The sequence below is a fragment of the Phoenix dactylifera genome, unplaced genomic scaffold, assembly GCF_009389715.1.
Source record: "Phoenix dactylifera cultivar Barhee BC4 unplaced genomic scaffold, palm_55x_up_171113_PBpolish2nd_filt_p 000851F, whole genome shotgun sequence".
Classification (NCBI taxonomy): Eukaryota; Viridiplantae; Streptophyta; class Magnoliopsida; order Arecales; family Arecaceae; genus Phoenix; species Phoenix dactylifera.
Genome location: NW_024068215.1, coordinates 80,152 through 92,922, shown reverse-complemented (window position 1 = coordinate 92,922; position 12,771 = coordinate 80,152).

Below are 12,771 nucleotides of genomic sequence, written 5' to 3'. Positions count from 1 at the left end.
TATCATTGTGTTATTAGTAGATTCTTTTATCTGCAATATATATATTAAAAAAAAAATGGGAACTATTACTAAAGGGATGAAATAGTTAATGAGTTTGTGGTATTTTGAATAGATTCTCTAAGTCTAGTAGTTTACAAGATTCCGAAATGTTGCAGTATTGCAAATAAAAAATATTTTACTTATTTAAGGAATTGATCTCAATGTAAAATCATAGAGCTTATATCTTGGAGGAATTTCTTATAAATCTTTGAACCAGATTATTAGATTTGTGTGAGTTAAATATTTATTAATCAAGACTATGAGTTGATTGTGGATTTTGTATCACCATATGAGAAACGCAAGTGGAATTTCATGAGAGGCCCAAATAAGTTTAGCCTAAAAGAAAAGATTCACGATGATTAAGTAAGCTCCTAAGTAAGTTAATCTAGAATCTTTTAATTATCAAAGCTTAGAATAAATATTAACTTGTATAATGGAATTGTCAAGGGAAACTAGAATTGGCTTAGTTCAAATTTGGATCTAGAATATGATTACTTGATTATATGATAGTACAAATACGACAACTATCTCAAGGGTTAATCATGACCTAGTGTTCTTGGAAAGCAAGGATAAAATTTTGCTTGGATATTATTAAAAAAAAAATGTTGATGATCTGGGATCATTAAGAAATTTTGGAGAATATTGATCAGAGTTGCGCAGCGAAAATATGATGGACTGAGTCAATTTAAACTGGTCAAAAATATTGACTGTGTTTTGGTAACATGTTATTATGAAAGACTATGTTGTTCAATAATGAAAAATTTTGTTAATAAGGGAAGGTGTATACTATTGATTCTCAGGTCAATCATGATATGATTATGTTATCTCTTGGATAGAATTTGCTATTTTTGGGTATGCTAAGAAAATAATAATAATAATAATAATTGAGCGTATCATGACTCGGGTTAGTTGATTGTTGACCAAATATGGTCTAATTTGTTAAGTATCTGAATAAACCATGCATTATCTACTCTCATCTTATGATTTATAAGTTTAAGTTAAAAGCTTTGTGGCATATTGAATCATGGTATCAATACTTTGCCTTCTCAGACTTGCTTTTGTGATTTGATGCAAATCATTTTTAAGATAGACCGTTGCTATCTAATGATCATCAGTACATGTTTATTTTGTGATTTACATTACTAGCCATATAATGATTTGATTCTAAGGTTGGTCATTATCCTTTGAGGGATCAGCACACTACCATGATAAGTGTATGAGATCTATTTTATGTCAAGTTCTATCCCAAATACAACTAATTTTAATCAATCCTGTTGTGAATCGATCCTGATCCAATCTCGAGTGAACATGCATCAAGATGATAATTTCAATATGAGATTTTAGTCAGTCACTTATCTAGTGTTAATCTTGCGAGTTTTATGAAATTTTTGATAGTTGATCCAAAGCTATCTATCACACTGATTTTGATCGAGGAGAATGAGATCTTGGATTTATATTACTCAATAGGCTGAGCATCTGAAAGGCCTAGATCTCTTAAATTTCGAGGACGAAATTTTTTTAAGGGGGAGAGAATGTGAGATACGGGCTGAAGTCGGCAGCCCCAGCCGACTTCAGCCCCGTCTTTCTTTTTTGGAAGGGGCCAGAGCAGGGGATCGCAGATGCGATCCCCTCCGGCTTCTTCGGGTGCAGCGAGGGCGGGGCGCCGCGGGCGTTACGCGGCAGCCCCGCGGTCATTCCGCGGCCACCCCACTGCCGCACGAGCGGCCGTTGATTTCGCCCCACCGCCGCGATTTTCGCGGCGGAGAGCTGTTGAAATGGGGTTATAAAACCCCCTTTCCTCCTCCCTGGGATCCTCCACCGAGCACATTCTCTCCTCCCCCCTCTCTTCCCTGCTTCTCCTTCTTCTCCGGTGACCGTGTGCGCCACTTCAATCGAGTTCAGCCACCCCGGGAGCCAAGCTCCTTTGATTTTCTTATTCTCCTGTTTTTCGATCTAGTTTGGCCGTTGGAAACCCCACCGCCGTCGCCGCTGCTAGCCGCCGGATCGAGCCACCTGCGGCCGGGATCTGCCGCCTCCGTCGACCGCCGGTAAGCCCCTTCTTTTTCTCTTTATTCCGTTGCTAAACATCCTTGTGTTCTCCCTTTGTTTTGGCCCCAAACCGAGACCACTCTCGGTCTCTTCCTCCCCGTCAGTCACCGCCGCAACCGCCGGCCGCTGGCGGCCGGCTGACCGTCGACCGAGGGATGGCCTCCAGCCACCCAGCCGGCCCTCTCCCTTCTTCCGATTCCCACCTCCCCTGCCCATGGGGAGCTCGGTGAGGAAGAAGGCCCAGTGTGGGCCGTGAGCGGTACGATGGGCCCTGCTCACCGTGGCCCCCACTTGGGCCCGGTTCAGCTTAGTTGGGCCCTATTTGGGCCGTACCCTTGTGGGCCCAACTTGGGCCCAGTCCAAATCCGAAACCCGAAAATCCGAAACCCGAAATCTGAATCCGAAATCCGAAACCCGAAATCCAGTTCAGACCCGAAATCCGAAACCCAGTTCAGACCCAAAACCCGAAACCCAATTCAGACCCGAAACCCGAACCCATTTGGCCAATAAATAGAATTTTGCAGTTAAGCCCTTGACAGTATGTTATTTCACAAAAGGGTCTTCTGTAATTTATGTTCGATCCCTAAAAGAAAGATTTGTTATATAAAGGTCCTCAAATATAATTCTATGGTCCTTTTATCCAAATTTTATTACGGAACAGTACTCTGTAATTAGATATTGGTCCCTGAAATGAATCTTATAAATGAATTAGAGGCCAACCTTGGGGGCCCTATTGGACCGAGTCTATGCGGGCCCATTGGGCCGTGTCCGATGTGGGCCCTATCGGGCCATGCCCATTATGGGCCAACTCTAGGACCTGTTGGGCCGTACCCAGTAGTATTATTTCTGAATTTTGCTTAGCTCTGAAATTAACAAGGAATTAATTAAATTTAAACAGGTGAACCTGATCCGCCTATCTGAAGTAGGGGTTAAGCGAGAAGAGGTAAGTAACTTAATACTTCAAGTGTGATTTTCAAATTATTTGATAAATAGATTAAATTCTGAAATATGTTCTGTATTTAGTAAAATGGGTCTGGCATGTTAAATTTCATTTGAAAATTATGCTCTGAAATCCGTAAACTATGACTGAAAAATTTATGAAATCTGTTTTTATATATATGTATTCTCAGCATGGCTATGATCTGTTCTGTTCTGTTCTGACCCCGCCAATGGGTATTATACGTTGGACCTGTCGACTTGTAATCTGTGAGGAACCGGTTTCGACACCGCGCCACCGGTGATTAGAATAGTGGTTTCTGGACACCGTTTCCACCGGTGACTAACAATAGTGGTTTCTGGCACTCTGTGCAACCCATGCCACTGGGTTACGTGGCCGTAGCCTATTATGTTGAGATTCTGGTATCAGAGTTTTTGGAAAAATGATAATAAGTTTTGAAAACAACAAAACGATGTTATTTATGATTTATTCCAGACATTATCCTGTATTTTGATCTGATATGCTCTGACCCCACTTTGGGGTATTTTGTTGCTTACTCGGCTAGTGTAGCTCATTATTCAATTTTCTCCATTTTTCAGATCTAGAGGCTTGATGTCACGGGATTGAGGAGTGCGTTAGATTTACCGACGATTCCTTCAGTTATTGGTCCTTTAGTTAGATTGATTAAAGTATTTGACTTACGTAAGCATATGTTATTTGAAATTTTGTAAGATTGCTTTTGAACAACTTAATATTTATGTCAGTTTTAAACATCTGTGATTGCTTTGATATGATCCGCTGCCTTGCATGCCTGTGCGGCCCGCCGTGCGGGCGTGCGGCGTCTGCTGCGCCTCGGGCTCGGGGCGTGACAATATTTTTCTCTCTACCCTCCCCAGCTACAGTTCCCTACTTTTAAAATAAACACCCGTCAGCCATCACCCATCCATAACCACCTCCTATTCACCCATCTTCACGTAACCACCCTCATTCCCAACCACAGTTCCCTACTTTTAAAATAAACACCTATCACCCATCAACCCGTCACCCATCCATAACCACCTCCTATTCACCCGCCTTCACGTTCTTCAGCTGTTCTCTTCCCCATCTCCCACTCCCAAAGCTATTGCCGGACTCTTCTGTTTCTGTAACTCCCCGCTAACCACATGGCTCCCCAAGTATCTGTTGGGAACCCGCCCATGCCGCTGATATTTCATAAATTTTCAGATGGCAGCGGAATCGGCATGCACGAGTTCGACGTTCATCGCATGAACGTTGTTTCGAGACATTTCGTAATTAGGCAAGAATTAAAACTTTTAAAACTAATAGGAAGATCAAATCTTCACCTTGCGCGGGTAGATGATCACCGCGAATCTGAATTCGTGGTTTTGAAAGAGGGTTCGTTTGAAGCCGTTCAAACGTCCGGCCTCTACGGGTATCCACACGAAGTAGAGAACCGATCAAAGCTTTCTTGTCTTCCCGGGGTGCTAGCTCCCTTGCAAAGACTTCCTATGATGGCTGATCTCTTCTCTTTCTTTCAACTCTTGAAAGTGCTTGAGAGGAGGAAGAGGAAGAAGGAACTCAAGGAGGAAGAACACAGCTTCTGCAGCCTTCTTTCTTTTCCCTGCGTTGGAAGAAGGATTGGAGGAAGAGGAAGACACCAACGCTTGGACCTTGCTCTCCCTTTGCTTGCGGCTGAACCAAGGGAGGAGAGGGGAGGGTGGCGGCAGCAAGAGGAAGAGGACTCCAATACCTAGGGCGCCGGCCTCATGGTGCTTTTTATAGCCATCAAGGGCTCCTCCAAAGTAGGAGCCCTAGATGGTTTTCCAAAGAAAGAATGGGGGGCGCCGGCCCCTCTCTTCTTCAATCCGCACCATCCAAGATGAGAGGGGCTGATGCCCCTCTTACTTGGTTAACCTAATCCTCTTCCAAAAAGGATTAGGTGCCTCTCTCATGGTTTAATCCTAATCTAATTAGGATTGGCCAAATTGGGTTCAATCTATGCTAGTCCCAATCTAATTAGGACTTGAATGGATCATGACTCAATTGAACTCTTCAATCCTAATCCAATTAGGAGTCATGTTGATTCATTAGATTATTAATTAATTTAGACTTAAGGAATCCTAATCCAATTAGGATTTGTTTAATTTTAGTCCTAATCCAATTAGGACTCTATTTGAATCCGAAGTCCTAATCCAATTAGGATTTCTAGGAATCCTACTCCAAGTAGGAATCCAATTTTAATTCAAAACTCCTAATCTCATTAGGATTGAGAAATCCTATTCCAAGTAGGAATGCCAGTCCTAATCCAATTAGAACTCTAGGTATCCTACCCGAAGTAGGATTCTTGTTTCAAGTCCAATTAATTAATTCCTTTTCCTTCTTCAACTTCTTATCAATCAAATTGATTTCTTGTGATTCCTAATCACGATTTCAACCATCGGATCGGTCAATACTTCTAGTGTGTGTGACCCCATAGGTTCTATTCTGACTGGTAGTGAGATATATTGTGATCTCTATCACTATATCATTGAAAACTCCTTTCAATGGGTTGGAACGATTCCAACTCAACTCATTAGGGTTTATCGATCATCAAGATAATCCCTATGAGTCCCACCATCCACCAGTGACACCTAGCAGCATGTAGTGGCTACCCAGCAGAATGGAATGATGAACCTCTAGGTGCAGTTAACATGTGATACAGTCCTACTATCGTGGATCCCTACAGGACGGAGGTCATGGACAACTCGTCAAACCCCATCGTCTGTCATATGTCAAGATTTATTAGACTTGAGTTCGATAGTGGAAAACTCTTTCTCCACTTTACTGCCCTGGCCAAGGTCTTAGAACTCAGTCTAACAAATCACATAGGATCACTCCTCTTCTATCAAGGTCGATAGATTCCTTATAGGTGCATACCCTACTCCTACAGTGAACCTACTGCAGCCAATCTACACTGCATGGACCCATATGGCTAGAGACCATGTATGTGTGTAGTCAAACTACAATAACCTCACTGTGAGTAGCCGAAGCACCGCAGGTCAAAGGACCAGTCACACTACTGCAACATCAAGTAAGTCACTGACGAGTGGATAGACATCCAAGTGACTTCTTGTCTTGGTCACGCTCAGTACCCTTGTTCTCTAACAAGCACCTGCACTATCACTTCAGTGTCCCTACACTGTGGACTCAAGTCTCGTCCATCCAGAAGGAAAGTGATCTGTGCACTGATCGGATCGATCACCGTCCTCGTGATGATCCATTGATCAGGAGCATTTAGAAATTAATCACCAATGATACATGGCTCAAATTCTCAACTCTTGAGAATATGTATCATCATCTTATTAATTTCTTGGACGATTCATAGACACATAAACAATATGAATGAAAAAGATGCCTTTTATTTATTCAATAATAAATAGTCAAGTACAAAATTATGTCCCTAGAGTCAACAATGTGTCAGCCAAATTGGCTTCTAGGGCATACATCTAACAATCTCCCACTTGCACTAAAGCCAATTGGTCATATATCTTAGGCCCATCTTCTCAAGGTGGGCTTCAGTCTTTTGCTGACTCAGCTGCTTAGTGAAAGGGTCTGCCACGTTATCCGCGGAGTCTACTCTCTGCACCTCTACATATTTCTTCTCCACATAGTCGCGTATGAGGTGAAAGCGCCGCTCTATATGCTTAGACTTCTGATGAGACCTTGGCTCCTTAGCAAGGGCTATGGCGCCATTGTTATCGCAGTAGAGTGTTATGGCATCTGATGTCATCACATCCAGCTCTGCAATGAATTTCTTGAACCAGAAGCCTTCCTTAGCAGCTTCAGAGGCGGCGATGTATTCGGCTTCCACAGTAGAATCAGCAATGATCGGTTGTTTAGAACTCTTCCAATTCACCGTACCACCATTGCACAAGAACACGTATCCAGATGTTGACTTCCTGTCATCGACATCAGTCATGAAGTCTGAATCTGTGTACCCTTCTACCTTTAACTCTGATGATCCTCCAAAAACCAAGAATAAATCTTTAGTTCTCAAGTACTTAAGAATATTCTTCACAGCTGTCCAGTGTTCTTCACCTGGATTCGACTGATATCTGCTTGTGACACTCACAGCAAGAGCTATATCAGGTCGTGTACATAGCATGGCATACATGAGGCTTCCTATTGCCGATGCATAAGGAATCTTGCTCATGCGTTGAATCTCCTCAGATGTGTTGGGGCACATCTTCTTGGAGAGATGAATTCCATGCCTTAGGGGTAAGAGACCCCTCTTGGAGTTTTCCATGCTGAACCTCTTCAGCACCTCCTCTATGTACATCTTCTGTGAAAGGCCAAGCATCCTTTTAGATCTATCTCTATAGACCTTTATTCCCAAAATATAGGATGCTTCCCCAAGGTCTTTCATGGAGAATTCTTTTGACAACCAGACCTTGACCGAGGTTAGCATGGGAATATCATTTCCAATCAGGAGAATGTCATCTACGTACAGTACGAGAAAAACGACAGCACTCCCACTAACCTTTTTATAAACACATGGTTCCTCTTCGTTTTTGATGAAATCAAACGTTTTGATTGCATCATCGAAACGAGTGTTCCAACTCCGAGAGGCTTGCTTTAGTCCATAGATGGACCTTTGCAGCTTGCAGACCTTGTGATCTCCATCACTGGAAGTAAAACCCAAAGGCTGTTCCATATAGATATCTTCATCAAGATATCCATTCAGGAAAGCAGTTTTCACATCCATCTGCCAGATTTCATAGTCATGAAATGCTGCAATGGCAAGCAATGTCCGGATGGATTTTAGCATGGCTACAGGTGAAAAGGTCTCCTGATAGTCAATACCTTCGCGCTGACTATACCCTTTCGCCACAAGCCTTGCCTTATAGGTCTCTACCTCTCCATCCGAACCTATCTTCCTTTTGTAGATCCATTTGCATCCAATAGGTACAATACCTTCTGGTGGATCTACTAAGGTCCAGACTTGGTTGGAATGCATGGAGTCTATCTCTGACTTCATAGCTTTCAGCCATTTCTCGGAATCGATATCAGATATCGCCTCGTTGTAGGTTTTGGGATCCTGTATGTGATCCCTATCTCCCACTAGGAACATTTCCTCGGTATCCTCTTCTAGTATACCTAAGTATCTATCGGGAGGATGGGAGACCCTACTAGATCTACGAGGTGGTTGAGGGACATCGTGTACTGGCTCCTTATGAATAGGTTCTATAGGATCCATGACTCGTTGCTTTTCAGAGACTTTCTCTTCAAGCTCAATTTTCCTCCCACTGCCTCTATCAAGGATAAACTGATTTTCCAAGAAGATGGCATGACGGCTCACAAACACATTGTGATCCTCTGAGACGTAAAAATTGTATCCTAATGACTCTTTAGGATATCCTATAAAACGAGCACTTATGGTCCTAGCCTCTAACTTGTCCGCCTGTAGTCTCTTGACGTGGGCCGGACATCCCCAAATCTTGAGATGACCCAGACTTGGTTTCTTACCATGCCATATCTCATACGGTGTGGTAGGAACGGATTTAGAGGAAACTCTATTCAATAAATAAATCGTTGTGAGTAAGGCATCTCCCCAAAGGAACATAGGTAAATCAGTGAAGCTCATCATGGACCTGACCATATCCAATAGGGTCCGATTCCTCCTCTCTGACACCCCGTTGAGTTGAGGTGTACCCGGAGGTGTCCATTGTGAGACTATGCCGTTTTCTTTGAGATAGTTCCGGAATTCCCCACTAAGGTATTCTCCTCCTCGATCTGATCGAAGAGCCTTAAGAGGTTTTCCAGTTTGTTTTTCTACTTCATTCTTGAACTCTTTGAACTTTTCAAAGGATTCAGACTTGTGTCTCATAAGATACACATACCCATACCGTGAATAATCATCGGTAAAGGTAATGAAGTATGAATAACGTCCCCTGGCTAGCACATCGAATGGGCCACATACATCTGTATGTACTAGGGTAAGTATTTCGGTGGTCCTCTCCCCATGTCCTACAAAGGGCAGTCTAGCCATCTTTCCTTGAAGACAGGACTCACAAACTGGATATGACTCGGAAGTCAATGAGCCTAAGAGCCCATCTTTATCTATTTTGTTCATCCTATCTTCTCCAATATGGCCAAGTCTGAGGTGCCACAAATATCTTTGGTTTATCTCATCTCTGGATCTTTTGGATCCTTTGGCACTCACATCTTGCTCGGTAACATTCACAGATACATCCATATGTAAATGATAGAGACTGTCAATCATGAAACCACGTGCGACTATTTTATTTCTTAAATAAATAGAACAGCAGTCTTTGTCAAATGTAAAAACATGACCTTCCTGTGCTAGACATGAAACAGAAATCAAATTTCTGCTAGCAACAGGTACATAATAACAGTCTCTAAGTATTAAACTAAATCCAGACGGTAGTCGCAGATGGTAGGTGCCCACAGCCACAGCAGCAACTTTTGCCCCGTTGCCAACCCGAAGGGTTACCGCACCTTCCGCCAGCCTTCTACTTTCCTTTAGACCCTGCATGGTAGTGCATAAATGAGCACTAGAACCAGAATCTATAACCCAACTAGAAGTAGAAGAAACCGTTAGATTAGTTTCAATAATGAGCAAGTCTATACCTTCTGAAGGTGTGTCACCTTTCTTGTTCTTCAGGCTCTCGAGGTATGAAGGACAGTTTCTCTTCCAGTGGCTTTCGACATTGCAGTGGAAACATTTTCCTTTGTCGTTAGCCCTTTTCTTTTGAACTTCCTTCTTTGGCTTCTTGTCTTACTTCTGCTTCTTTGCAGGCTTCTTTTTCTTCCAAGTAGACTTTCTCTTGGAGCCAGAAGTCAACTCAGCAGCAAGGACATTGCCCCTTGAACTTTTCAAGGCTCCCTCAGCAGTTACCAACATGTTGATTAGTTCAGTCTTAGTGCATTCAATCTTATTCATGTGGTAGTTTACTATAAACTGACCAAATGAATCAGGAAGTGACTGTAGGATCAAATCCACTTGCAATTCCTTGTGCATGTCCATACCGAGCTTCTCAAGCTCCTCTAGGTCCTTGATCATGGTCAGACCGTGATCATGGACAGACTGCCCCTCGCGCATCTTCGCTTTGAAAAGCCTCTTGGACACTTCAAAACGAGCTGTGCGACTTTGCTCACCATACAACTCTTGCAGGTGTGCCAGTATGTCCCTAGCAGTCTTTATATTTTCATGCTGGCATTGGAGTTCATTAGACATAGATGCCATCATATAGCATTTTACTCTAATGTCATCGTCCAACCACTTTTTATGCATCTCACGCTGAACATCAGTGGGACGTGCTGGTAATGTGGAGATATCTGAATCGAGTATGTAGCCTATCTTCTCACAGTCCAAAACTATTTTGAGATTTCTAAGCCAGTCCTTGTAATTGGTTCCGGTCAGTCGGTTGGTCTCAAGAATACGGGTCAAAGGGTTTGAAGCCGACATTGTATCTGCAGAGAGTAAAGATTCTAGTTAGACTTTTGTACTTGATCCTAATCTGTTCTAAGGTCTTTTAGAACAAATGTGACTCCCACTATTTTCTCGAATTCCTCATACTCCCCTGGTAGGAAAACGGAAATCCCACACGACTAGGGTTTCTAGTGGGTACTGCGGTCCCACCAATTTACATGCCACCTCACCTAACAGTTATTGGTGACACATAGATGGATGAGTGTACAACTCTTGTACAATGCTTCTCAAGCATGTTGCAGTGTAACTTGGTCTCTAAGCCATGAAGACCTCACCTAACAGTTATTGGTCCCATTTCTTAGTTAAGTCAGACCCACCGTATAACCGTAGGAATAAAGTCGTCATTGGGTCCTCACCTAACAGTTATTGGTGCCCAACCCCACCTTTATCCTACAACATCTCATGTCTATAGAGAGGTCCAGCCCCCCGATGCAACTTGACCACTGTGTCCAGCCGAGACAAATCAACATCAGAAAGGCCTTAGCAGCTCTACTACAGTGGAAGACCTATTGACTTAATATTGGTTAATCAGGTCTTAGTGTTTGCAACTTGAGCCCTTCATAAGAGGTAATCGAACAATTGGCCAGGTAAGCAGGTGGGAGGCTCCCCTTACTCAGAGAGTAAGGTCCTAATTAAGTAACCACCTTTCATGCTTTCCTAGACACCAATTAGATCAATTAATCTAATATGACTTGCTCATGTCGGTTCACTCTCGACTTGATTGAGGAGGTTTTGATTTAGGTCTCAATTGGGTTTGCTACATCACATGTAAACCTATCTACCCGACTCGCATTCACATCTCATGCAAACGGTACATCACAGGCAGTTATAATCGCAGCATCAAATAAAGTTAAACTTTAAATAGGTGATGATCATGGATTCTAATTAGGTCGTATTACAAGCACATGCACATCAATCGATCAAGTGGTCTTCAACTCTTGAATTGGTTCTAAGCCACCTTGATTCGATCCTTGATCAACTCTTGATCCCATCGCCATCAACCGCTCAGATCACCTTTCATCTCATGCCTTTGCTTCAGCTTGATCGTTGATGTACATCACATCACAGAAATACAACCAGATGTAAAATAAAAATAAAAATAAATTACATCTCCTTTTAGGAGGCACGCAGGCCTCTCAAAACATCAAATAAGATGCATGCAAGCATCTGAAAAATTACATGACATCGCAGATCACATCGCAGGTCATTACATTTGATACCAAAGGGTTTGAATCCTATGATCATCACCGTATGCAACAATTATAATTTTCAGATCTGAAAACTAACTGATTATATCATGACATAGGTCGCTGATCATGCTAATCATGATTCTAAACTTTGTAATCCCATTAACAATGCAATTAGAATCATCTTTTTATCACATAAAAATCAGCATGTAAAAAATCAGCATCCTTGAAAAATCTGCATGCAGAATTTTTCAGCATGCATGATCAATCAATTTTCAGATCTAATAAGCCTTTAGATATTTAATTCTTACCTTAATCTACGAAGCCTAGGCTCTGATACCACTGTTGGGAACCCGCCCATGCCGCTGATATTTCATAAATTTTCAGATGGCAGCGGAATCGGCATGCACGAGTTCGACGTTCATCGCATGAACGTTGTTTCGAGACCTTTCGTAATTAGGCAAGAATTAAAACTTTTAAAACTAATAGGAAGATCAAATCTTCACCTTGCGCGGGTAGATGATCACCGCGAATCTGAATTCGTGGTTTTGAAAGAGGGTTCGTTTGAAGCCGTTCAAACGTCCGGCCTCTACGGGTATCCACACGAAGTAGAGAACCGATCAAAGCTTTCTTGTCTTCCCGGGGTGCTAGCTCCCTTGCAAAGACTTCCTATGATGGCTGATCTCTTCTCTTTCTTTCAACTCTTGAAAGTGCTTGAGAGGAGGAAGAGGAAGAAGGAACTCAAGGAAGAAGAACACAGCTTCTGCAGCCTTCTTTCTTTTCCCTGCGTTGGAAGAAGGATTGGAGGAAGAGGAAGACACCAACGCTTGGACCTTGCTCTCCCTTTGCTTGCGGCTGAACCAAGAGAGGAGAGGGGAGGGTGGCGGCAGCAAGAGGAAGAGGACTCCAATACCTAGGGCGCCGGCCTCATGGTGCTTAATATAGCCATCAAGGGCTCCTCCAAAGTAGGAGCCCTAGATGGTTTTCCAAAGAAAGAAGGGGGGGCGCCGGCCCCTCTCTTCTTCAATCCGCACCATCCAAGATGAGAGGGGCTGATGCCCCTCTTA